Source organism: Molothrus ater, chromosome 3, assembly GCF_012460135.2.
Source record: "Molothrus ater isolate BHLD 08-10-18 breed brown headed cowbird chromosome 3, BPBGC_Mater_1.1, whole genome shotgun sequence".
NCBI classification, from domain to species: Eukaryota; Metazoa; Chordata; class Aves; order Passeriformes; family Icteridae; genus Molothrus; species Molothrus ater.
Genome location: NC_050480.2, coordinates 15,628,740 through 15,651,606, shown reverse-complemented (window position 1 = coordinate 15,651,606; position 22,867 = coordinate 15,628,740). Strand labels below are relative to the sequence as shown.

The 22,867-nt window shown below is 44.4% G+C and overlaps 1 protein-coding gene across 3 annotated transcripts in view; it reads right to left on the bottom strand.

The window, feature by feature from the left end:
* Window positions 1-22,867, bottom strand: part of SERTAD2 (SERTA domain containing 2) — a 79,243-nt gene that overhangs the window by 23,312 nt on the left and 33,064 nt on the right. The window lies entirely within an intron of this gene.

The following is a 22,867-nucleotide window of genomic DNA, read 5'->3' as shown; positions in this document are numbered from 1 at the left end:
CCAGAATCTCCCTGGCTGGATACTTTCCAGCAGCAAGGCACTGAAATTTGGTCCCTCTGCCTGGGGAAACCAGTCTCTCCCTGAAATTACCAGCTTCACAACAAAATCACTAAATAAAAGGAAAAGGTTCATCTTCTTTAGGGCCTGAGTGATACCTGTTCAGTCGGCTTCTGCCTACTCAAAAGCCACACAGAATATTTGTAATACTTGCACATTGTTGGCTGGGTTGTTTGGTTCTTGGTTTGGTTTTTTTTTTTTGTTTTTTGTTTTTTTTTTTTTTTTTTTTTTTTGTTTGTTTTTTGTTGTTGTTGTTGGTTTTTTTTTTTTTTTTTGTTTTGTTTTGTTTTTGGTTTTGGGGGTTTTTTTTGCATGCCAGATTCACTGAATTTCGGGGCCCCATTCCACCCTCCTTTACACCAGATTTGTAACTCAGCGGGATCTGGCCTTGCACAATTGCTCCGTGGATGAGCCCAGCCGAGCAGCGCCTGCCTTCCGGAGCTCAAAGTCCGCAGCAGGTTTACAGTGCCCGTGCCTGGGTGTGTGCACGCTATCACCGGCACCAGAGGCAGAACCACAAACATTTGCTAAATAAGCAGCTGGGCTCCAGCCCGATGCGCACAGCCCTTGCCATGATACAGTCGGCAGTAAAAAGCCTGAGCCTGTGTCATTCGAGTTTTAAACGCTTCTGACTTCGCTCGGCTGCTCCAGTTTTACACCAGCATAAGAAAAAGCTCACCGCCCCTTCTGTTTCCTACTGTAACTCTCCCGAGTCTTTCTTGGCAGGAGTTTACAGTCACGCTGTAACTCAGATTGTGCCTCTGAACACAACTAGTACAACCTGCATCCACACTCAGAAGCACTCCCAGCTGAACATAGGTCACGATACGAATCGATATGAATACAGCTCCTTCCTGTGCTTCGTGCACAGCACAGGCTCCAGCGCGGCGGGACGAGGTTGGGCTAGGCAAGGAGAATAATCCCGCGGCTGCCTGCTCCTCACATGGCCTCACACCTGATTGAGGGAGACCTTTCTGGCCAAGAAACTCTGCTCTGCAGCTCTGGAGAAGCCTTACCAGAGGGTGTCTGCAAGACCCAAATGCAGTTTGCCTGAGCACTTCAGTAAGCACGGAGAAGCAGCCTGCAATGGAGCCACAAAATGCCGTGCTAGGAAGTGTGTCGGCAGAGGTTTCCAGAGCCTGCGGGAGCAGGAGGGGGAATAGTCTGAGCGTCTGCAAGGAGGAGCCACCCAAAATGCATCCCATTTCAGAACCATGTATGTATGGGCTTCCAGGGGGGAAGTAACACAGGTTTAGCTGTGCAGTTGTAGCCTTGACAGAGGCCCTTGAGCTGCTCACATGTGAAGATGACACAGTAAAAGAGAAGGAGCTGAGCTGTGTCTTTCTGCAGCAGCACCGACCTGATGTAGGCTACAGGCACAGTCTGAGTGCAGCCCTGTCTTTGAGCAAGGATGGTCAATGCCTGTCTGATTGAGGCTAGGTCTCACAAAAATAATTCAAAAACCACCCCTGCATTGAAGATAAATAAATGAACAAGGTAATAAATTAGCAAACAGAAATCAAACATTGGGAAGGGGGAAACAGACACTGGACTTCATAAATCGATTCATTAGAAACACTACAGACTGCCAGGTAATCTGCCCATCAACACGGATGCTAATTAGGAAAGAGTGGCAAAGTTTGTGCTGGAATGTTGGCATCCCTTGCATATTTCAAAAATAGAGGGAGTGAATTGCTTCCTATGCTTCTAATTGCATCTTTGGCCTTTTCCTTTCTGATTGCAATACATATGAATACTATGAGATTTCATCAGGTAATTGTTCAACACAACTTCATTTTCTCCCTGGATGTCTTTGCTTTGGTGCATGCAGAAGCTGGCAGGCAAACACCTAATACTGCCCCCCAGAGCAGACAACTTTTTGCAAATAAAGACCCCCTCAGCAATGGTACCTTGGGAGAAGCTAGACAAAGGGCCTGCCTACAGCAGAGCTGCTCATTCCACCTGAGCAGCGAGGCTCTCCTGGGTAAGGAGAAAGCATGCTGCAAGCAAAGCCACGGTGAAACACTGCTCACACCTTGTGCAGGCTCTCTTCAGGCTCAGCACTGACCTCCAGGAGTAGGACCCTTCTCATGTGAGAGGCTCAGCCACAAATAAAAAACAAGTTCCTCAGTAAAAAACTGAGGTGCTGCATACTGCAGCCTGCACCTGTACACAAGCAGGCAAGGAGCTGCACCTGGGAGCTGGGCAGCTTTCCTTGGGATTTCAATGGTTTTTTCTTCTTTTCTGCTGTTACAACTCTAGCACGGCTGTCCCATGTGTCCTAAAGCACAGGAGTCAGTAAAAACCATGATGATCCACTCATGTCACTCCAGTTTTAGCTCTTTTTTCCCCCTTCATTTTCTCCTTTAGTTCATATGTTTGTCCTTTAATGTGTTTGTGGCAGTAGGAGAAACACCGTTCCCTAGAATGCATAACGTGCTTAATTATTATTCTTGGTTAGTTCTCTAGGAAAAAAAAACCCTACAGGAGAAATCAGTTTAATTAATGAGTATGACCAAGTGCAGCCTTGGTTTTAATGCAGTATCATATATTATATGTCCAGTTGGGCAGTTGATCTTCTTTGAGTAAAATGAACAGCGATGCAAAAAACGAGGGAGCTCATGAATCAATATTCTGAGTGCAACTAACCCCTTTTGTATAGTTATTCTAAGCTTCCTACAGATTTTGATGAAAATGTCGGTTCCCAAATACTGCTTTTGGCTTTGGTAATGCAGGATCAGGCCTGTACAGTCTAGTAATAGGAAGCTATTGCTTGGCAGTACCAAGGGTTGTGCCACATGGTAAATTCATTAAGTAATTAAGGGAAAGAACCCAACTCTTAACTCCAGGATAACTCTCAAATATCTACACCAAATAAAAATCCCGAGTGCGTGCAAACGACAGGGGTAGCAAGATTTCATATGAATGTAAGATTTGGTGATTTAGATGTTTTTCAGAAGGGCTACTCCTCACATACTAAATTATTAAGGAAATATTATGGAACAGGATTATCAGGAAAGAAAAAAAGAAGCAGTGTGCATTAGCTGGCTTAGTCAGAGGAGGTTTTGCTGCATTCCCCATGCAGGGAGATGACTCCCTCCCTCTGTAATTCCCTGTGCACTCCCAGTCCTCTGGAGACTGTTGGTGTGCATCATCTTTGCTCCAGCTGAAAGACTGTCCTCTGACAGAGGTTCTGGCTGCCTACCATCACTGTGTATCTCCTTACATCTTTCAGCCTTTTAATAAAACTCTGTGTTCCTTTCCAAATCCCATTCAGGCTGCATCCCTTGCAAGATGTGCTTCATTCCTGGCCCAGGCCAGACTGTTCACACTGGCACTGCCTGTATGGCACACAGGCTCCTAAAACAGTCTCTCCTTTCCAATCCTGCTTCTTGTAACACAGTGAATTGTACTCTGCACTGAGCTGAGTTTTAAACAATTTCAGGCTGCTTTTCTTTCCCTTTCAATGCTCACTCTGCAGTCTCTATCAAAAGCACAAGTCATTCTTTTCTGGAACACTTGGTTACTTTTTTGAAGAGAGGCTACGCTGATGTCCTGATATTCATCTCATACCAGGGCCAGTGGATCAAGAGGAAAAAAATCTGCAGATAAAACCAAAGCTTCTGTTTTAGAGCTGAGGAGGGAATACTTCTAATCAAGAAAAAACACAGAAACGGTGGAGAAAAATAGAGATGGCCAGTCTTCAGGCCTAATTAACCACTGGTGTAAACAGATGTCACTGCAATCAAGCCAAAAGCCTTTGGGCCACCCACCAGCCTTGAGCACAAACCCAACATGAGCCTGAAAATCTTAACAACGTGGGGCTGTCAAACATGCAAGCCACACACACTTCAGCACAAAGGTCCCCACCACATCCCCAATGCTGAGGGACCACCTGCTCCTGGTTCACCAGGGGAAAACAGCTCTACTGCTCTGCCTTACCCTGAGTGCTGCACACACTACAGCCCTCTCCTGAAGCAAAGCTACTCCTACAAAGCTCTCCATGGAGCCATACATTTCTGGAGCACAGATGCCCCTAAACACCCTTGAAACCTGAAAGAGGCCTGGGTGCATAGGCAGCTGCTCAACCCTGCTCAGATGCCAAAGGCTTGAGAGACCAAATGGGGCCACCAGAGGGGTGACCAGAGGCTTCTAGAAGTGGATATTCCTGCTCAGATTTGCTGCATTAAAGCATTATATAACAGTTACAAGAAGTTTGATACTGGGAGGGCACAATGGAAATGGTGTTGTGGCTACAATGCTGATGTAGGATGTTGCACAGCATTTTAATGTTAAGCAGGACTTAAACCATGTCACTGGAGTTAAACGTGTTTGTGCTCAGATGCATTACCAGAAAAAAAAACAAACCAAAACAAAAACCAACCAAACAACAAGCTATCTCAATCCTTATTTAAATGAAAACATGAGTTAATACATGGACATCCAAATGAATGCACTCACCTATAGCTGCTTTTGCTGGCTGGAATACAACCTGTAAAGCACATTAATGATCCTATGCAGATTTGGGGGCTTGGGCCTATTGTTTAAAACTAGTTTCTGCAGCTCCTTAGAGCCTCTAGATTCAAAGAATGCTTACCAAGATAGAGGCATTTTCAAAGTAATTCCAATTTGCAGTGATAAATTCTTTCTCTGACTGTCCCAGGTGCAAAATTCTTTACAGACGATGTTTATCTGCACTCCTTTCAGACAGAGGTTTCTGAGGGTCTAATTTTAAATAAACGGTGAGTGACCTACACCACTTCTTTAAAAAAAAAGCAAAAAGCCAAAACCAACAAACCCCAATAAAACAGAAGTTGAATCTGTAGGGCCAAATTCAGAAGAGGAAGAAAAAAAAAAAAGGAGCTGGCAGAAAACCTAGCACAAGAACATCAAATGTAGCAGCATTAACTCCCACTGCCATTCTGTTCCTCTACAAATTATTGAAGTTCATACAGAACTGAACTCATTGAGTCAATGCAGTGAATGCACAAATCTTTCTGTTTTAACCCTTCACAAAATGTGTAACTCCTTAGATTATGTGCAAAGAGGAGATTAAAAAAAAAAAAGACTGAATGAGTACATCAGATGCTTTTAGTGACTATGCCTGTGGTAATGATTCATTTTGTCTTTCTACATTCCCCAGTGCTAGCACGGCTAAGAGTCAGCAGAAGCTCATACTGCATATGCAGGTAAACAGACCGTGGGTGATGTCTGCATTTCTTTACCTAAAACGACCCTGTAACCGTCAGAAATCCATTTTATCTTTCCGAAGAAAAAGAGAACTGCACAAATTAATTTAGGTTCTTCTCTAACCTTTTTTTTTTTTATGTTCTTTCACTTTAAAGGAAGCTGTTCATTTATAGTGACCATTAGCCAAAGGCTAAAAGAGGTTTACACCTAATTAGTATTCCCAAGCAAGGATGAAACACTAAATCATTGCAAACCCACCCAGCATTTAGGTCCTACCAACAGGACAAAGGAAAAAAAGCTGAAAATCCACCATTTATCATCAGAGTCCCCTTCCTTTCACACCTCTTAATGGTCTCTTTCTTCCTTCCACAGCGATTCTGGGGTGCTAATGTCCTTGAAATGTGGAAAGGGTCTGGAAGAGGAGAGGAGCAGCTCTCCTGCCTGGTCACACCCATAGGACATAGCACGTGTGGACATTTCCAGGGGTGCAAACGAAAATAGAAAGAAAGAAAAGAAAGAAAAGAAAGAAAGGAAAGAAAGGAAAGAAAGGAAAGAAAGGAAAGAAAGGAAAGAAAGGAAAGAAAGAAAGAAAGAAAGAAAGAAAGAAAGAAAGAAAGAAAGAAAGAAAGAAAGAAAGAAAGAAAGAAAGAAAGAAAGAAAGAAAGAAAGAAAGAAAGAAAGAAAGAAAGAAAGAAAGAAAGGAAAAGAAAGAAAGGAAAAGAAAGGAAGGAGATGTTCTGAGCAGGGATGGCATGGAGGTAGGAAAGAAGGTGCTGCATGTGGCATAAATTATGGTGGTTTTCTGTGACAGCCATAAGCAGGTTGCTCAAACAGTAATAATTGACTCCTTTTATTTTTATTTGAACCGTGGCGAGGGGGCAAAACAGAGGCACAATTGGAGTACAGAGGGAAACAAGTCAAGGGAAAAGAATAGACCCAAGAAACAAGGAGGAAGAGCTGCATTCCCGTTGATGGTGCTGCTACTGAGTCCCTTGTTTGACCACTGCACAGCAGCAGGAGAGGAAAATAACCCGAGGTGTATCACTGAGGCTTTCCCTGCTTCTTCTCCCAGCCACAAACTTTCCCAGCACACGTGGGATGGGCAGAAGGCTCCCAAACCCCCCTCTCTTTCACAGAGATCACTTTCCTACAGAGGTTCATCTTTGCAAACCAGTTTCTATAGGATTCATTTCTAAAAGGGAAGGTGCCAACGACTGAGCCGTAACTCCTGCCTGCCGAGTGAAGTCCCTGCCTAGCCAGAGCAGCCAGTCCCAGCTACTGCAGAGAGAGGCACCAGACCCTTTGCAAGAGCTGAGCAGAAAGAGGCACCCTCTGCCAGAGGCTCACAGCAAGGGGCCAGCCAAGCCAAGGAGGGATGGTTGTCCATCTGCTATCACTCATGCCCCAATGCATTTTCTAATCATCCACACTCAGGGGACATTTCTAGTATGTTTCCTGCTAAGCAAAAAATTCATAATAAACCCCAGCTACTTTGCTTGCTTACCTATTACCTACAGTAGAGTTAACCTTCATGTTAAATCTTTTTCTTTTTTCTTTTTCCTTCAGAATCTGCTCTTCTGCTAACTTTACTATACTCTTGCTGGATGTTCAGACCCTGCCATAAGGGCAAAAGAAGTTAGGCAGCTGTCAAATTGCTGATAATTTGACTCCACATAGATACCCAAAAACTATTGCCAAGCAGGTCAGCATACAGAAACTTCTTTTTGCTGGCAATGCTCTTCAAAGAAACTCTTCCTTCTCTGAGCAGCTGGGAAAGTGCATGTGCCCACTCCTTACTCGACCTGTGAGGTTCATAGAAAGAGCTGCCCCCAAGAACATCAGTGCATTACTCCTGCCAGCAAAAAGGGAGGCCTGGCGTTTGATGGGTTTGTTTCAGTTTTAAAACCAGAACAACCCAAACCAAATCACCTCTGTCAGACAAACACTGTCTTCCATGAGATGTTCAGGTGAAAGACCTCAGGCTCCCAAGATCTTTTTGCTAGCTGCCACAGCTGATGTGGGCACAATAATGAGAAGGAAATGCATTTGTTGTTTTGAACTTCACTTTCTTTCATTTAGCAAAGATTCCCCTTAAATAAATGGAAGTAGGGAAATCTTGGAATAAGCCTTAGCAAGTTTTAATCACACTTTTTCTTCTTGCAAGCAAGCCGTCATTCAGTAGCTAGGTGGTTCTAAATAAAGAACTCTAGTCAACAACAGGAAATAACTCCCACAGAAAAAAAAGGGCAGAATACAAACTCACAGCAACTCTCGTACAGAGCTCACAACGGCCTTTTGTTCCATGCACATTAAGTCCAAAATCTTTACTTTTCAGAACATGTTCTTACTCTAAGTAATTAAAAATTATTTTTAACTTGTCACAAGTACGGATCCCTTCCTTGCCTTCCTCCCAGAAAAGTCCCGTTAAGAGTCAGAAAATCACAAGCTATCCCTATTTTCCCTCTTTCATTTAGTAAGTATGGACATTCTAGGAATGCCACATGATGACTAGGATTTAAGAAAGCTACTGATGGTGGAGTTTTGATCTTTTTTTCTTTTTTTCTTTTTTTTTTTTTTTTTTTTTGCCAGGGGAGGTGCACTATTGTGTTCTCAGCTGCAGTTTACATCCTTCACAACGTTCAAAAACCACTGCATGTTCAGAAAGTACAAAGCACCTGGTCTGTGGGAGGCGGATAGAGGAGAAAACACACATCTCCAGCCACTTCTTAAAAACTCTGGCTAGTGCCTAGAATCATCAGCTTTTAAATTGTACAACACATCACACATAACAGGCCAATGATTGAGCACAGGCACCAAGCACAACATTCAAAAATGCACAACCAAAATCCCTTAAAGAATACACTGGTTGATTCCATCTGGCTTAGAAAAAGTGTGGTTTTAGTGTGCCAAGGGGGGAATTTTAAGATGGCTGTGCTGCTTGCTATGGATAGGTCTCTGCAGGAGGTAGTAGAGCTTCTTTAGGAACATTGCTATCACTTGTGGCAAATATCTTCTGGAACACAAGCAGAGATATAGCAGGTTTTAGTGGCCAGCTGATTCCAGCATTCCTCCAACAAATCACCTGATGTGGCTGTGTCACACTGCAACTGAACTGCAAACCAATTTCCATTCTAGAAATAGAATGTTTGAATTATACAGCTGCAAGAACCAGGGTTACAGTTCCAGGTTGGATTTTTGTCTCTGGAATATGTGAACTGGCTCAGTGTGCACGTGTGTGTACTGTGTGTTCGTGTGCACATGCAACCATCAAAAGTTTACACAAAGAGCAAATCACATTTGGTTCCTAATGCACAATGAACACACAGGCTGAAGCAACTCCACATTCAAACCTAGCCCCAAATGGGTGGTTGTATTTTAAAGTCCTCAGCAGTGGGTTCAAACTTGAGCTTGCAATTATAGCCTTTTCTTGTTTAGAAAATAGATGTCACTGCTGACAAATGCAGACTCCTTCTGAACCTTCAAAAAGGAATAAAAATTGACATGGTGAAGTATCAGAGAGCAACTGTCCCACTGTTTCCCAGCTCTCACCCATTAGGTTAAATACTACAGAGATTTCAGTGGGACCAGCACACTTTAAAAGATGTAGTCTCTCTGTCTTTTTCTCTCTCTCGCTGAATGATATTTCTGCCCACATGCACTGACACATACCGTGTCTAACAAGGCTGTGATTCATTTTCAGTTCTAGTCATGCTCACAAGTGATGCAGTGCACTAGCTGTGCCTTCAGGATCTGCGTAATTTAGCTTCATTTTCTCTGCCCCCACCCTGCATTAAGTGAAGTTCCAACAAAGCCAAGTCATCACCCACCAACTCCCCCTCCCACCTGCTTGGGGGATGTATACAGCAGGAATCTGAATAATAATAATAATAAAATTAAATTAGTTTTTTTAGAAAGAGAGAGGAGGGGATGAGAGCTTGAGAAATATCATGAATTGTTAGAAAGCTTTCTAACAGTGAATAATGTGAGTGAATAATGATAATGGGATGTATACTACCAGATCACTGAAGCAGCTGTATGAGTCCTGAATCATCTCCCCATACACGTTAAAAGCAGCACTGTGTCTTGCATTGTGAACATCCTGCAAGTTCATGCTAAAGAGTGATTGACATTAAACCTGAATCCCTGATTGATGAAGGCAAACACCTCCTCAGCCTCTCCCACAGAAGCCTCCTGGTGACCATTTGCTGGTCCCCTGCCCCCTGCAGCCACTTCGACCAGGCGCAAATGTCAGCGGGAGCCGTCAGCACGGCCCACTGCAAACCTCCCCTTGCAGCCCAGTGGCCACCATCCATCACCAATTACACACGGTGGTTTTGTGATACAAATTACAAGCTGCTTCTGAGCTAAACTCCATGTATTTGAGGCATGAGGCCAAGCTTGAACAAAGTGAAAGACAGGCTTTTTATTTGATAAATCTCATTATCTTGCTGGCATTCAAAATTCATCTCAGACAGAGAAATGCATCACAAAGTAGTTCTCTAGTTACTTGGAAGAGCCAAGATGCTTTAACATATAAGTTAAAAGGTGTTTACACACCCACCACACTAACACTTCTAGCTCTCCTCCACCTTCAACCTGGAACTATGTTTTGATGGAACAGAAAGCTTGATTTTCTAAAGAAAAACAAGTAAATCACATTCCTTCAGCAAAGATCGCTAGACAAAAGCAAGTCACTGAAGACTCCTTCAAGCAGATCTTAGTGATCTGCATGATTTCCTTAATCCCTAACCAATGACACAGGATAAAAGGAATTAGCAGCAAAAGCTGGAAGGTACTTCAACATTACAGGTGTAATACTGCGAGGGTCACTGTCACCACAGAGTTACAGTGATCTAAATGAACACATATCACCTTTCTTCCTTTATGTGAAACATCTACGTGGTGGGAGCTTTGTTTAAGTCACGTACAGCCTCCCAACCTAAGCAGCCTCTCCTGTTGCTGGCCCCCATTCATGACCAACATCAGCAAGGCAGAGTAGGGATTAAATTCCCTACTTGCTGTAGAGGTCCATCTCCTTCTCTTCCTCACTCCCAAGTGCTGACTCAGTTTGACCGTGCAGCTCACCAGCCCGCTTGCTGGCATGTCCCCACTTCAGAAAGAATACAAGAGCACACCAGAATTTTGAGCTACCCAAGGCTTGTCCAAGCCTAATGGCTGGGGGAGGTGGAGTTTGTCTCTCTGCCTTCCCATCAACATCCTCTTTTCTGCCAGGACGAGCCTGGGCTGATCAGGAGCAGAAGAAACACATTTCCTCATGGTCATTTGTTCCTGATCCATTCTCCTCCTCAGAAGCTCCCAACTATAGCAAAGGAATGAAGGAGTGACCACAGCCGGGAAGGGCTGATTTACATTTCTGATGTGTAACACACATGACTGTGAAGGGACCAGATCATCCCATGAGGCTGGTATCATGAAGGGCTCTGGGAACTCTGAAACATCTGGAGGAGGATAACTCCTGGGGCTGGATGCTTGTTTGGAGTAACGGGTCAGGCAAGGAAAGCAGCGGACTGTCATTTCAGCATTTCAGCAGAAGAGCCACTGCCTCATTCTGCAAATTGAAGAAATGAAGCACAGGGAAACTACGGGTTGGCTTATTGTGGAAATGAAAGTCAAGGCCGTGTGTTTTGATTTCCTGAGCTCTCCACACAAGTCCAGCCTCCCTCATCCACGAAGTCATGCTGTAAACATCCTCAGGGCAGGGCCTACACCTCTCATTTGCTTTATGTCTGTGGTTTCCAATCTTCCACAGTTTGCAGATCCCTTCACGCTTTCCAATAGGGCGGTGCATTCAAACCTGCTGACAACAGGCTTGCTTTCCCTGGCTTTCCTGCACATCTTGCACGTAGCTTGTGGATCCTTGTGAGTCTATTCTTTGTGGCCCTCTGCAGATTCCTATGTGCCCCTCTCTTCCTGCCAATCCCTACACACCAGAAGAGCCAGCAGCAGGCATTTTCAAAGTGGCCCTAACTCCGTCTAGCTGCCCTAATTCGAGACAAAAGCACAGAGCTTCCCTGTCATTTCAGCATTTCCCATCTCAAGGTATGGGAGCTGTTGATCTCCCACATGAAAATGCATTATGCTGTCAGCCCAGCCTAAGGGCTGTTATTTAATTTACTTGAGGAGGTAAGTGAAAGCCCCTTCATGCAAATGCTTACAATGTGATCTGGAAAACAGCAGGCGTAATTAGATAAAATGGCAGCAAAGCCCACCAGGGAAATAATGTTAATTCATGAGGATTTTCCTCTCCACCTCCCTCTCAGCAAGGTTTGAAGACAAGGAGGGGAGGAAAAAAATTGAAGAAAAAACCAGAATGCACCTCAATGATCTATCAAGTAGGAAAACAGGACAGCAACCAGTGGGGTCATCTAGAAGATGCCTCTGCACATCACCCCTAGCAGGACTGGCAGCTCATGCTCCTAAGTGATGCAGCACTGAAAGCAAAAATTGCTCAGTTGCTGTCATAAGTTGATTTGAGTAGAGACATAATGAGCCATCACCCCCTAAACTTCACATCATCTCCTGACCAAGGCCTAGCCAGGCCATGGAGATGTGTCACATCACTGCAGACCCCTGCCCCCACTAACAATAACAACACCAGAACTCTTATGCAAGTCTTCAAAGAAGATCTGGCATTTCCAACCCACTCATGAATTCTTTCCCTCAAAAATATCCAGGAAAGGGTTCTGACCAAACTGTCACAGCATTGGTGGTAAAGGGGATCATGAGGACACCCCAATGTCAGCACATGTGACACTGATCCAACAGAGAGAAGCTCTCCAGTGACCTGAGGAAACCACAGCTCTGTGTTTCTGCTGCTGCTGCCTTCTCCCTCCCACCTAGAAGCCAGCCAGGAAAGCCACCTCCTGATTGCTGACCTGCCACTACCAAAATGAATTCCAATTAGCCAACTCACTCACAGCTATTAGGAAAGAGAGACATTTTTTGTTGTTGAGTAATTACTCCTCATGAAATGGCTTACATCCCTAGTTGATTAGGTCACAACACACTGTGAACACATTGATGTAACAGAGATATCTTTAACCTGATAAATTAAGGCATACCTTCTCAATATAGAAAGCTTAATTGAAGCCATGCATGGGGTATTTACCAAAGGCATCTAGAAACAGAATTGTAACATGCAGAAATGTTACAAACAACAGTTGAGATCCAAAGACAGCAGCCTATACACATCCAACTCGCATATTTACTGAAGGGAAAAAAAAAAAAGGCTAGTTTGTCTGTTTACTGTGAGGATAGCAAATGACTCAAAGTGAACAGAGTAGTTCGACATCAGCAGTTAAATATGTAAAGGCAAAATTCAGGTGGCACATGTGAAAGAAAGATCTTGTTTGTTTGCTTCCCTACATATTTTCCCCCATCTATCAGAGGAGAAAACCTTTTTTTTTCCTAGTCAAGGATTTACTTGCTGAAGCAATTAGAGATACACAAAAAATACAGAAAGTCTGAATAACCACACAGTAAATGTGCCACAGTGAGGGTTCCCAAAATTGAGCCCATTAAAGTCCCCCTAGAAGAATCTTGAAGTCAGCCTGGGTTGTATTGCAAATAAGTTCAATTACATTTTCCCTCCCTTCACCAAGTCCTAATCTTTAGTGTTCCTCCACAAATAAAATTCCATCTTCCTGGAGAACAGCAGCTCCTCCACCATTTCTATCAAGTCATCCATTGTAGTACACTGGTTTATTTAAAACCAAACCCAATTGCCCAAGCCTGTAAATACCAACTGCTTCCTGATTTTGGGACTTGCCCATCTATTAAAAAGGAAGCCGTTCACTTTACAGACTGTGGCCCTAATCTTTCAAACAGTTTCGCCTGTGCTTAGCAGGCGCACGCGAGCACTTCGGTCCAATGTAAGCATTTGCTGAAGTGAGGCCAATGTTTCCTGTTGTAGTTAAAAGCACATTATACAGTGAGGATGGAAAAATATGTCTGCAACACAAAATCAACCCTTCTCTTCCCATTTCAGGGTGAGGGGCTCGGGAAAGCACTCTCAATGGAAATGTATGTGACAAGGGCCCGGGTAGAGTGAGTGCCATGAACAGCTTTATACTGTGCTGGCTTTCTAAGTCGGGAAACCAACTGGGTGTCATTTAATCTCCCAGATTAAAATCACTTAGCGAATATTGTATTGTTTCAGTGCTCTTGCTGTCAGCGCAGCGTTGGGGGCCTCGCCGGCACTCTGCTGCTTGCTAACTCACCACTAATGAAACCGTGCGCAGGAGCAGCTGCCGGAATCTGTGTCAAACTGCATCTGGCACCCATCTATCTTCCAGCCATCTAAATTCACCTCTGAAATCATACAAAAGCAGCCGCAGAGCTCCCTGCAGCCACTCCAACACACCAGGCTTTGTCTCATCAAGCCTGTTAAGCAATTTAAAGCAATTTATTTTTTTAATTTGTCTTGTGTTTTACAGCGGCAGCTTTCACAAAAGCAGCGAAGAAGTTAAGAAAAAAAATTGAGGGGGGAAGGGAAAAAAGTGCCCCCTTTTCTTTTTTATTTTTAAAGGAAAAAAAAACGCCTGACAAGCTCTCAGTAGACTATCATTAAGCCAGTTTTGGCTGAAACTGTATGTTTAGGGGTTTTCCAATGGAGACACTCTGGTGCCTGCAACACTCAGACAGGGAGGGGAAGCTTCTATACAATTGTTGAATTGTTGTCATGGCTATTAAATATGCTGTAGCACAAATACCCAACAGGGCTGAAGGTTTGTCATGTATTGGCTCTGGAGAGGTATCAAAAATACTGGTATTAACTAGCAGATAACTGAGTTATACAAACACTGAATAAAAGATTCAGTCAAAAGTTTTAAAAGGTTTATTAACTTCACTCCAAATCCTTCCCCCACCCACCTCCCAATTGGGGCCTAAAGTACTCTGTAAATTAAAAATATTTTACATTTATTGTAGCATTAATTTGACTGAGTCTCCTCTAACATTTGGAGTAAAACTGTCTCTTCTCTCTTTGCATTTTCTGCAGAGGAGAGGAGTTTTGCTCCACCGTCTCGTTAGGCTCATGAGTGGCAGTTTGAGAGACTGGCACAGTAAAGCCATGACTTGCTGACTAAAACAGGTCAATGAAAAACAGGCTAGTGACTGAAATTGAAATTTCTCATTTCTCTCAAGAAAAGGGTTTATTGTCAAGATAGAGTCAAGCATCATCTGTTAAGCAACTTTCAGAGCAGCAGCACTCAGCATGGCAGCACCGCAAGCTCCCCAGTGCAGGAGGAGGGGACAGGGCCCCTGGCACAGCCCCAGCGCCCGGCCAGGCTCCGCGGGACAGAGCCCAGCCAGCTGCCGGGAAGGAGCATTAAAGAACACGGGGTGCAGAGGGCAGGGGATGTGCTGGGCTCCCCTCCCAGGCTGAAGCTGTCCATCCAGCCAAACAGGTCATGATCCAGGTCTCAGTGACGTCCAGCCATACAGCATGGAGGACTCCAGGTGAGTGTGCCAGGCCTTCCGTGAGGGCAGCGGTGGGCGAGTTTGGGAGGAGTTTCCTAGACTGAATGCTGCAAACTGCGGAAGGAGCAGGAGAAACAGGATCTGTCAAGCCATCTAATTAAGGAGCATTTTCCCCACACAGATTCATACACATCTCTCCAGGCTATAGGGCCTTCATTTCTTGCCTCAGCCCAAAACAGACCAACTGTATTTTCCATTTCTATGACAATTTGTTCCCAGCATTTCTCAGGACGAAGCACGACGTACATGTTGTATGAAAATGGTCACATGCTCGTAGATACCTCTGCCTCTGCTGCTAATTCCATTGTGCCTATCTGCTGTGCAGCTACCCTTTTGCAGCAACTGAAATCTGAAGAAAAATGGAAGTGTGCTTCTTTCCTGTGAGCTTCCCAAAGTAACCACTGCAACAAGAAATCACATTTTTGAGCACAGGCAGTCCAACTGCTGGCACTGCTGCTCCTCTACCCACTAACTAAAAAGGAGATTTGGATATGCCTTGCATAGGGACACTTTATAGGGATGTCCAAAACAAATTCACCATTGCTAATAGGCTGAGCGAGTATCCTGGACAGCCCCCTCCAGCCCCCAGTTGAGCTCAACAGCAGGACTGGTAAGAGCCCCAGGATTGTGGCCACCAGGAAAAGCCACAGACATCGACAATTCATTTTTTACAGGCCAACGGGCTGACCTCTGGCCAGCAGTGGAACAAGTCATCTTAAAGGCGACAAAGCTCTGTATACCACTATAAATCATCCAAACCAACCAGCAGAAAATCTGTGCGCTAATCATGTTAGCTTATACCTCCTCCTTATTTTCTCCCTGTGTAAACAGAGTCCTCTCCCCCATCACCTCCCAAGGCCCATCTGGAGAAATCACAAAGGGTGTTCTCACATCCTGCTCCCTGAAGAAGCCGGTCCTGCTCGCTGAGTGCTCGCCGACGTCATGCCAAGTGATGACGCAAGCCATGACTACTGTCCAGGTGGTGGGGTGTGACCTATTTCTGGGCTACAGGGGTTTGGTTTGGGAGGGATGTGCAATGTCTAGTGATGGAGATGAGAAGAAGAGAAAATTGTTATAAAAAAATCAGGAATTGATCATATTATGCATATTGACTCTGTGTTTTTAGAGGGAAGTAAGAGGCCAAAACAAAAGCAGTCCCACAGCCTCAGGATCTTAACATCAATCTGGAGTGGAAGTAGGAAGGAGAAAGGATCCCCACTGTAGGAAGCAGAAACTTTTGCTGCTAACAGAACTAACGTGTCCCCAAAATCCGGTTTCCTTAACAGTATAGGGCATCAAAAAGAGAAATACTTTAAAGACACAAAGGCATTTCACTCCTCCCCTGCCTTCCAACAAGCACATTCAGTCAAAACCAACCTGTCCACACCACTACCAGGTGTCTCAGGTTTTATGCATGAATAAGCTGTCCTTTAACTGGCATAAATATTCATTTACCAATTGGAGTATTTCTTCAATCATTCAACTCTGACATGATATATGCAACCAAATGAGTTCCGTAGCAACAGGGTAAATTTTCACAGCTAATTCTCTCTTGCAGGATTTTCTTTGGCATTGGGCTGAAGCATCATTGGTTTGCTTGTCACTTGATGATTTTGCCATATTTTAGAGCAGCTATGCTGACCCAAAAGGACACCAGCACCATCCTACACAAACAAACAGTATTTCAAAATTTACAGCATTGCCCTCAATTTACAGCATTGCAGTCCAGAGGGCATCCCACTGAGGTTGTGAAAAAAGGGAAGCAAATGCACTTGATTTGCTCCATGCACAGCACTCCTTTAATTAAAGGAGACTCTCTTTTGTTCAGTCCTACTTTCCTGACACCTTTGGGGCTTTCCAACCCTACCAACACCTTCATCCACAGAGAATTCTCTGCAGATACCTCTGCTAGCATTTCGTCTGCTATACAGAAGCCTGATAGAAATGTGGTGGGTTTGTATTATGTGGCATGTGCACACTGCCTATCCTGAAAACAAACAAAACCTCTCCAAAATACCCCATTCCCTCCACTGATTACTAAAAAATCCCCAGTTCCAATTTCCAGGAAGTCCTAGACGAGCAGGCAAGCCTTGGTGCCTACATCCCTTAAATATAATTTGAGGGGAATTATTGTTTCAATAATAAAGGGAAGCTTTTTTTTCATGGGGGAAACCAGAAAACCAAAGAGAGCTTCTTTATATCAGGTGCTGTGTTCATGTAATGAGTTTTTCTGTGGTGTAATAGTTTTCAAAACAGGGCAGCCAAGAATTGCTTTTTCCAGTTATCTATAAATCAGGGTTGGAAAGAAAAGAAACGGTTCCAGAGTGTGGTATGCATCAGTCTGAGCAATCACAGCATTATGCAGGTAAACAGCTACATAGCATCAATTAGCAACACACACAAAAAAAAGGACCATCCACAAATCAGAGTACAGAAAAAAAAGCTTACAACTTTGCCAACTGATCACTTATCTGTTTGAAGACAGGGAAAATGGAGCTACCTCAAATTGTAGGGGTCACCAGAAGATGGCACAGAGATCAGAGTGTGGAGCTGACAGAGCAAGGGGGGAAGCCTCCTGAATGCAGCTAGAAACTGGGCAGAGGGCTTGCAGGCAAATATGAAATAAAACAGTTATATATCTACACACAGCTGCAAAGTGGCACAGAAAGAGCTCCAAAGCAAGGAAGTGGGGAGGGAAAGGCAATGGTAAGAGGGAGATCTAGACCTGATTATGGCAGAAAACAGTTCGGGTGCTTTTTTTTTTCTTTCCCCACATTCATCTGGATAAAAATAATAAGGACTGAAGTGTGAATCCAAGAGGCCAAGGATGGGAAAATCCTAGAAGCAAAAGATGACCCAGTTTGGACAAGAGGTTTAAGCAGAAGAAAATCAAGAAGAGAGTAGGAAGCCTGGAAACTTGTGTAGAGAAGATAGCAGCAGGATTTAGCAACCATAAGGAATAGGAAGGGGGGATGGGTAAGGAGAGGGGAGTTAAAAACAACAGAGTTGCAGCTATGTTTCATGGCACTAATTCAGCAAAGTAACAGCCTCAAATGGATGTAAACAATGGACTATTCATTAGGGATTTAATTCCCTGCAACCCAGCAAACTATTGTCTGCAAGTTTTAAATACTCCCTTCACACACACACAAACTAAATTACAGAAAATGTGAAACATCAGATAATCTCAACAACGTGTCTCAAAATCACTGCCCTCAAGCATGCACTATGCTTGGCAGATTCTTCTTCCAACCATCTGCCAGCACGTGGAGGAAAATAAATAATTAACACACATCTGGGGTCAGACTGTGAGCTACAGCACCCAGCCTGCAACTCATGCCTGAGTAAAGGACAGGCAGTGACTAAGAGCACATGGGGATTGATCTCTGGGGAGCCTTTCCAAGCTGTCCCACCCTAAGCATCCTGTCCACCTTGCTATGGGAGCCTCCCATGCTGACAGAAGATGATGTGTGCTTCTATCCCACACCATCTATCTGACACAGCAGCTGAACAAGCAATTCAAAGTCTGGGGCTACATTTTCACTTGCAGAAGGTTTAAAGTTTCTCCTGCTGCCACTATTACAGTAAGGGACAGCTTGGATAGGTAGAAAATATGTTTGACATCTGGTTTTGCTCATCTGAGCTTCATCTGTTACAGCTCTCCAGTAATACCCTTTCCTGAGTACCAGGGTACACAGCAGGGCATGCAGGTGTGATCTAAATAGCCTTATCTTATTCTCAAAGGTGATTTGCCTCTTTGGAGTGCCCCAGAGCAAGTCTCCAGTCCACAGTCCCTCAGAGGGAAGGGGGTTGTGCTTCCCAGAGAAGGGCTAGCAACCATGGGAGGCATTTGTAAGGGCAAGATGGAAGAGGAGGCAGATAACTTGGGCTTTATTTTTCCTCATCTATTGAAGGCATCTGCATAAAGGACCTTCCAGAGTGTGTCCTTCCTGTATTCATAGGCAAAGGCTCAAAGGACCTATCCAGTCTGCAGATCTGCAGACCACAGGCTGTACACCCTCACTCAGCATCTCTCATGCCTGGTAGGATGTGACCTGTCTTTCAGGAATCTGGACTGCAGGGAGAAGCTCCTGACAAGAGGCTGTCTCACAGCTTTTCTTCCTCTTGCCCAGGTCCAAAGGTACATTAGCACAGTGACTCTGCTCAGTGTTACATCACACTGCTCCCACCAGGAATTACACAAGTGTAAGGGGACCTTGGACTCCCTTCAGGTTTTCAGCCAACTTCTTCAAACTCCTACTGCTTGCACTGAAGGTCTGTGATGAGGGACAGAATCACAAAATCTGTTGAGCTGGAAGGGACTCACAAGGATTGTGAAGTCCAACTCCTGGCCCTGCACAGAACCATCCCTAGGAGTCACACTGTGAGAAGGGACGAGTCTTTTCTTATCCTTAGTTTTGGGCATATGGGCAACAACAAAGCACCTAATTTTGTTTTGTCTGTTCTCCAGAAGTGCTGTGTGTTTCACTGAGCAGCAGCGGAAGCACGCAAACAACACACAGCCCACACAGGAAAAAAAAACAGCCTGGAAAAGTGGCAGGAGGGGAAGAACTTGACAGTTTTAATTCTATTTGTATCTTTCATATTGCATGGACTCTCTTTGTTCATGCAACATGGTACACAAGCAGCACACACAACAAATCACTGTCCACCAAACTGGAAAAAATAAAGACGGAAAATACAGATTCATTTATGGTTCCCCTCTGATCTCAGCATGCTTCACATTTAGGGTTCATGGAGTATCTCAGTATAGCAAACACACACTGACAACTACTACAGTTTAGGGACACCTTCACAACTGCCACATGGGCAGCAAGAAGCAAAATCCTTGTATACAACACTGAAATTTCCCCTTTCCAGCTCTCTGAAAAGCCCCCAGGGCTACCCTCAAAGGCAGCCTTTGGGTTATAGGAGACGAGTCCCAGAGCTTCTGCAGCTTTGTATGTGTTTTAATTTTAACCTAAACTTTCAGTGGGAAAGAAGACAATTTCTACTTCTTTTCACTGCAAGGGTAGCCGACAAAATGTGAACTGAAGGTTGGGCAGAAAAACTGAGGAAGCGCAGAGAGTGGATGCTGTAAGTCACGTGTGGTCTCCAGCATATGGATAACAGTCACACTTAAATAAGGAAATCAAATGTCAGTCCACTACTACCCTGCCCAAAATTAATCTCTCTACTGATTCCCAAAAATATGCAGCTTCAAAAGCTGAGGGCCTGTTTGCAGGCACAGGCAAACAGTAGAAAACACACACAGGGAAATAACTGGAGTTTGTTCTGCTCCTCTTTTACCCAAAGTCCTTTTTATTAAGTGCTTTTCATTTCGCTGTACAAGCAAAGGAAGCAGGAGAGGAAGGGGGCAGAGGGAGGAGGGAAGGGGGAAATACAGCATTTCCCATCAGCTTTACCAAAGGAAAGGCATGGTGGGGAAACAGAAGAGCTGGCTGCAAATCGTTCCCAGCCAGACAAGTGCAAATGAGCAAGAAAAAGGACTAACACATGGAGATCAGCAAAAGGAAAACCAGCACACAGGGGAAAGACCAAGAGAATACATAGGAAAGGAAAAGAGGATGTGAGAAGGCTCTTCTGGTGGGACAAACTACTGAGGAAACAGCCAAACACACACCACCACTCTAAGAATCAAACAGAAGCAGCTGAAAGTTTGAAGCAAGCATCCTAACACAGAGAAGAGGTTCTGTCTGAGGAAAAAGAAACATGGTCTTGAAAACCCCAACAAGAAATGAAATGCTAGATAGGAGGTAATAACAAGAAGGCAAAAAAAAAAAAAATACAGGGGTTTGGCTTTCTTTTACACACTGCATTGTTCACTCAAGTTCATGTCTAACCTGGAGAGTATCAAATCTCAATTTCAGCAAAAATGATCCAAGCTTGAATTAGTCAGCCCATAAAGGATATTTAGTCACCACCTCTAATCAGCCTCCTATCACAACTAAGGACATGCCAAATATCTGAAGTAGACTATGTTTAAAAACTAAAACAGTACCAGAAATAGTAACAATTCCTGGCTGAGTCACATTTTAAGCTACACACATTACCCATTCAAAGGATTTTTTTAATTTGAACATTGTTATTGTTGAAACTTGTTGGTTTGCCTTATTTTGGTAGTTCAGATGAGTAGGAACACATTTCCTGTACTATGGACGAGATGCTTTTTGATCATTACAGGGTTTTTCCTTCCTCCTGTTTCCAGCCTTCAAACTCCTCTATTGAAGGGAACTTTCCTTGCAGACAGTGTCCTTCCCAAGGACAGACCTAGAGAAAAGATGACTTTCCATAGAGTTTTAACAGAGACATGGGGGCTGATGAAAATGTTTGCTTGGGTGTATACACTGTGTGAGCCAATGAAGCTGCAACCAAATGTCTTCACTCTTTCTCCTGTAACTTGATACCTGGCTTTAGCAATCCCTCCAGCTCTTGAATTAGGAATGGAAAATATGAGAGCTCTGTTTCACAGCAAAGGTTTAGAGACAGGGGAAAAAAAATAGGACATATTAGGGCTACTTGCAAATGGTATTTGCTTTATACTGGACTTAGACACCTGACAACACCACATGCAGGTTCTGTGCACCCACCTGTACCTACGGGCACCCACGCTGCAAAGCACTGCCCAGCCATGTCAGAGCTGGTGGTTTGAAGACTGACCCCAAACCAAGCCTAAAGCCTGATTTCTAAAGCAAATCCCTTTACTTTGCACCTCTGTGCTCCAACGGCTCTGGGTGCAAATAATGGCATTTGAAAGCAAACAGCTACTGCTGAGGGAGCAAGATATTAAAAACTCCAGTAGCTGTTTTTGTGCATAACTGCAGTTTGTCGTGAAAGTAAAACAGGATGCTGGGCTGAAAGCTTTATGAAAATGGTGTCCGTAATCGTCACACTCATTTCCAAGTAATTTGAAAAATATTTTTAAAGCATCTGTCTAGTTATATCTCTTGTTACGTGCTCTCAGCCACAAATTGGCACATTTCAAATCCAAAACAGAGCACAGGAACCCTTCCCCAAACACGAGCTCTCTCAGCACTCTGTGGTATCCCTGGCCTTCCCAGACTGCTCTCGTGCACCAGGGAAGGGAACAGTGCGCTCGCAGGCTCACCAGGAGAAACCTTTCCCTAAGCATTGTGGCTCAGCCATTTCAGTGACACAATTACAGCACTTGCCAAGGAGCTTGCATCATGTAACACGCTGCGAGGCTTTTCACGGCACCGCGGCTGCGAGCTTCCCTTCAGGGGCCCATCCCCGAACGCCCTGCTGCAAAATGCTGCAGCTCCCAGCCCCCGCCAGCTTCTCCCACCTCCACAGGAATGGCACAGGGATCCTGCCCCTCCTTTTGCTCCTTCAGCCCTGCGGAGCTCGGTTTAACGCTGCCTTCCAGGGTTTACAGGGAAGGATGACTGTCACCTTTCAGAATATCACAGTCATCCTCGCAGGAAGGTTTTGATGTAAATCAGGAGGGGAAGTGACAGAGAACCAGCAAAAACCACTTTTGCTGTGTTCTCAGGACTATGATTTTGTGGTACTGCTGCTTGTTTGACAGAGGTCAAATTTTACTAACGCAGGATTAACTACTGTCTGTGGAACCATATGATGCTAATGGCAGGTAGTGCTGAAAATCCAAGTGGAAACAAAGCTTAACTTTGCCTTCTTCTTCTGATTCACAGATTGGTGACAATATTTCTAAAACAACAGGCTATAGCCATGCCATGACATGTATCAATTAAGCTGGAGCTTTGCTGGGATCGTGAGGAACGAGCAGTGTGCGTTGCGAACTAAAAGGGTACAAAAACGCAGCAAATTAAGCAGTTTGTTCCTGAGCTGAGGTTTGTAGAGATGTGATGAGCTGCAGGATATTGGCTCTCCATCTTGCTTCCAGCTGCTTCTACAGATGTCCAGGCTCCTCACTGCCAAGAAGAGCTAGGAGGCTAGTGAAAGCAGCTGGAAGAGAAGGAGGAGGAGTCAGGCTTGCACCCTCTGGGGAGGGCCCAAAGAGGAGGAGGAGGGAAACAGGCACTGCCCACACATGCTCTACAACTCTGGCTGAAGGTGCTGACTGCTGGGAAAAGGCGTAATGTCCATGGAGAAGGGA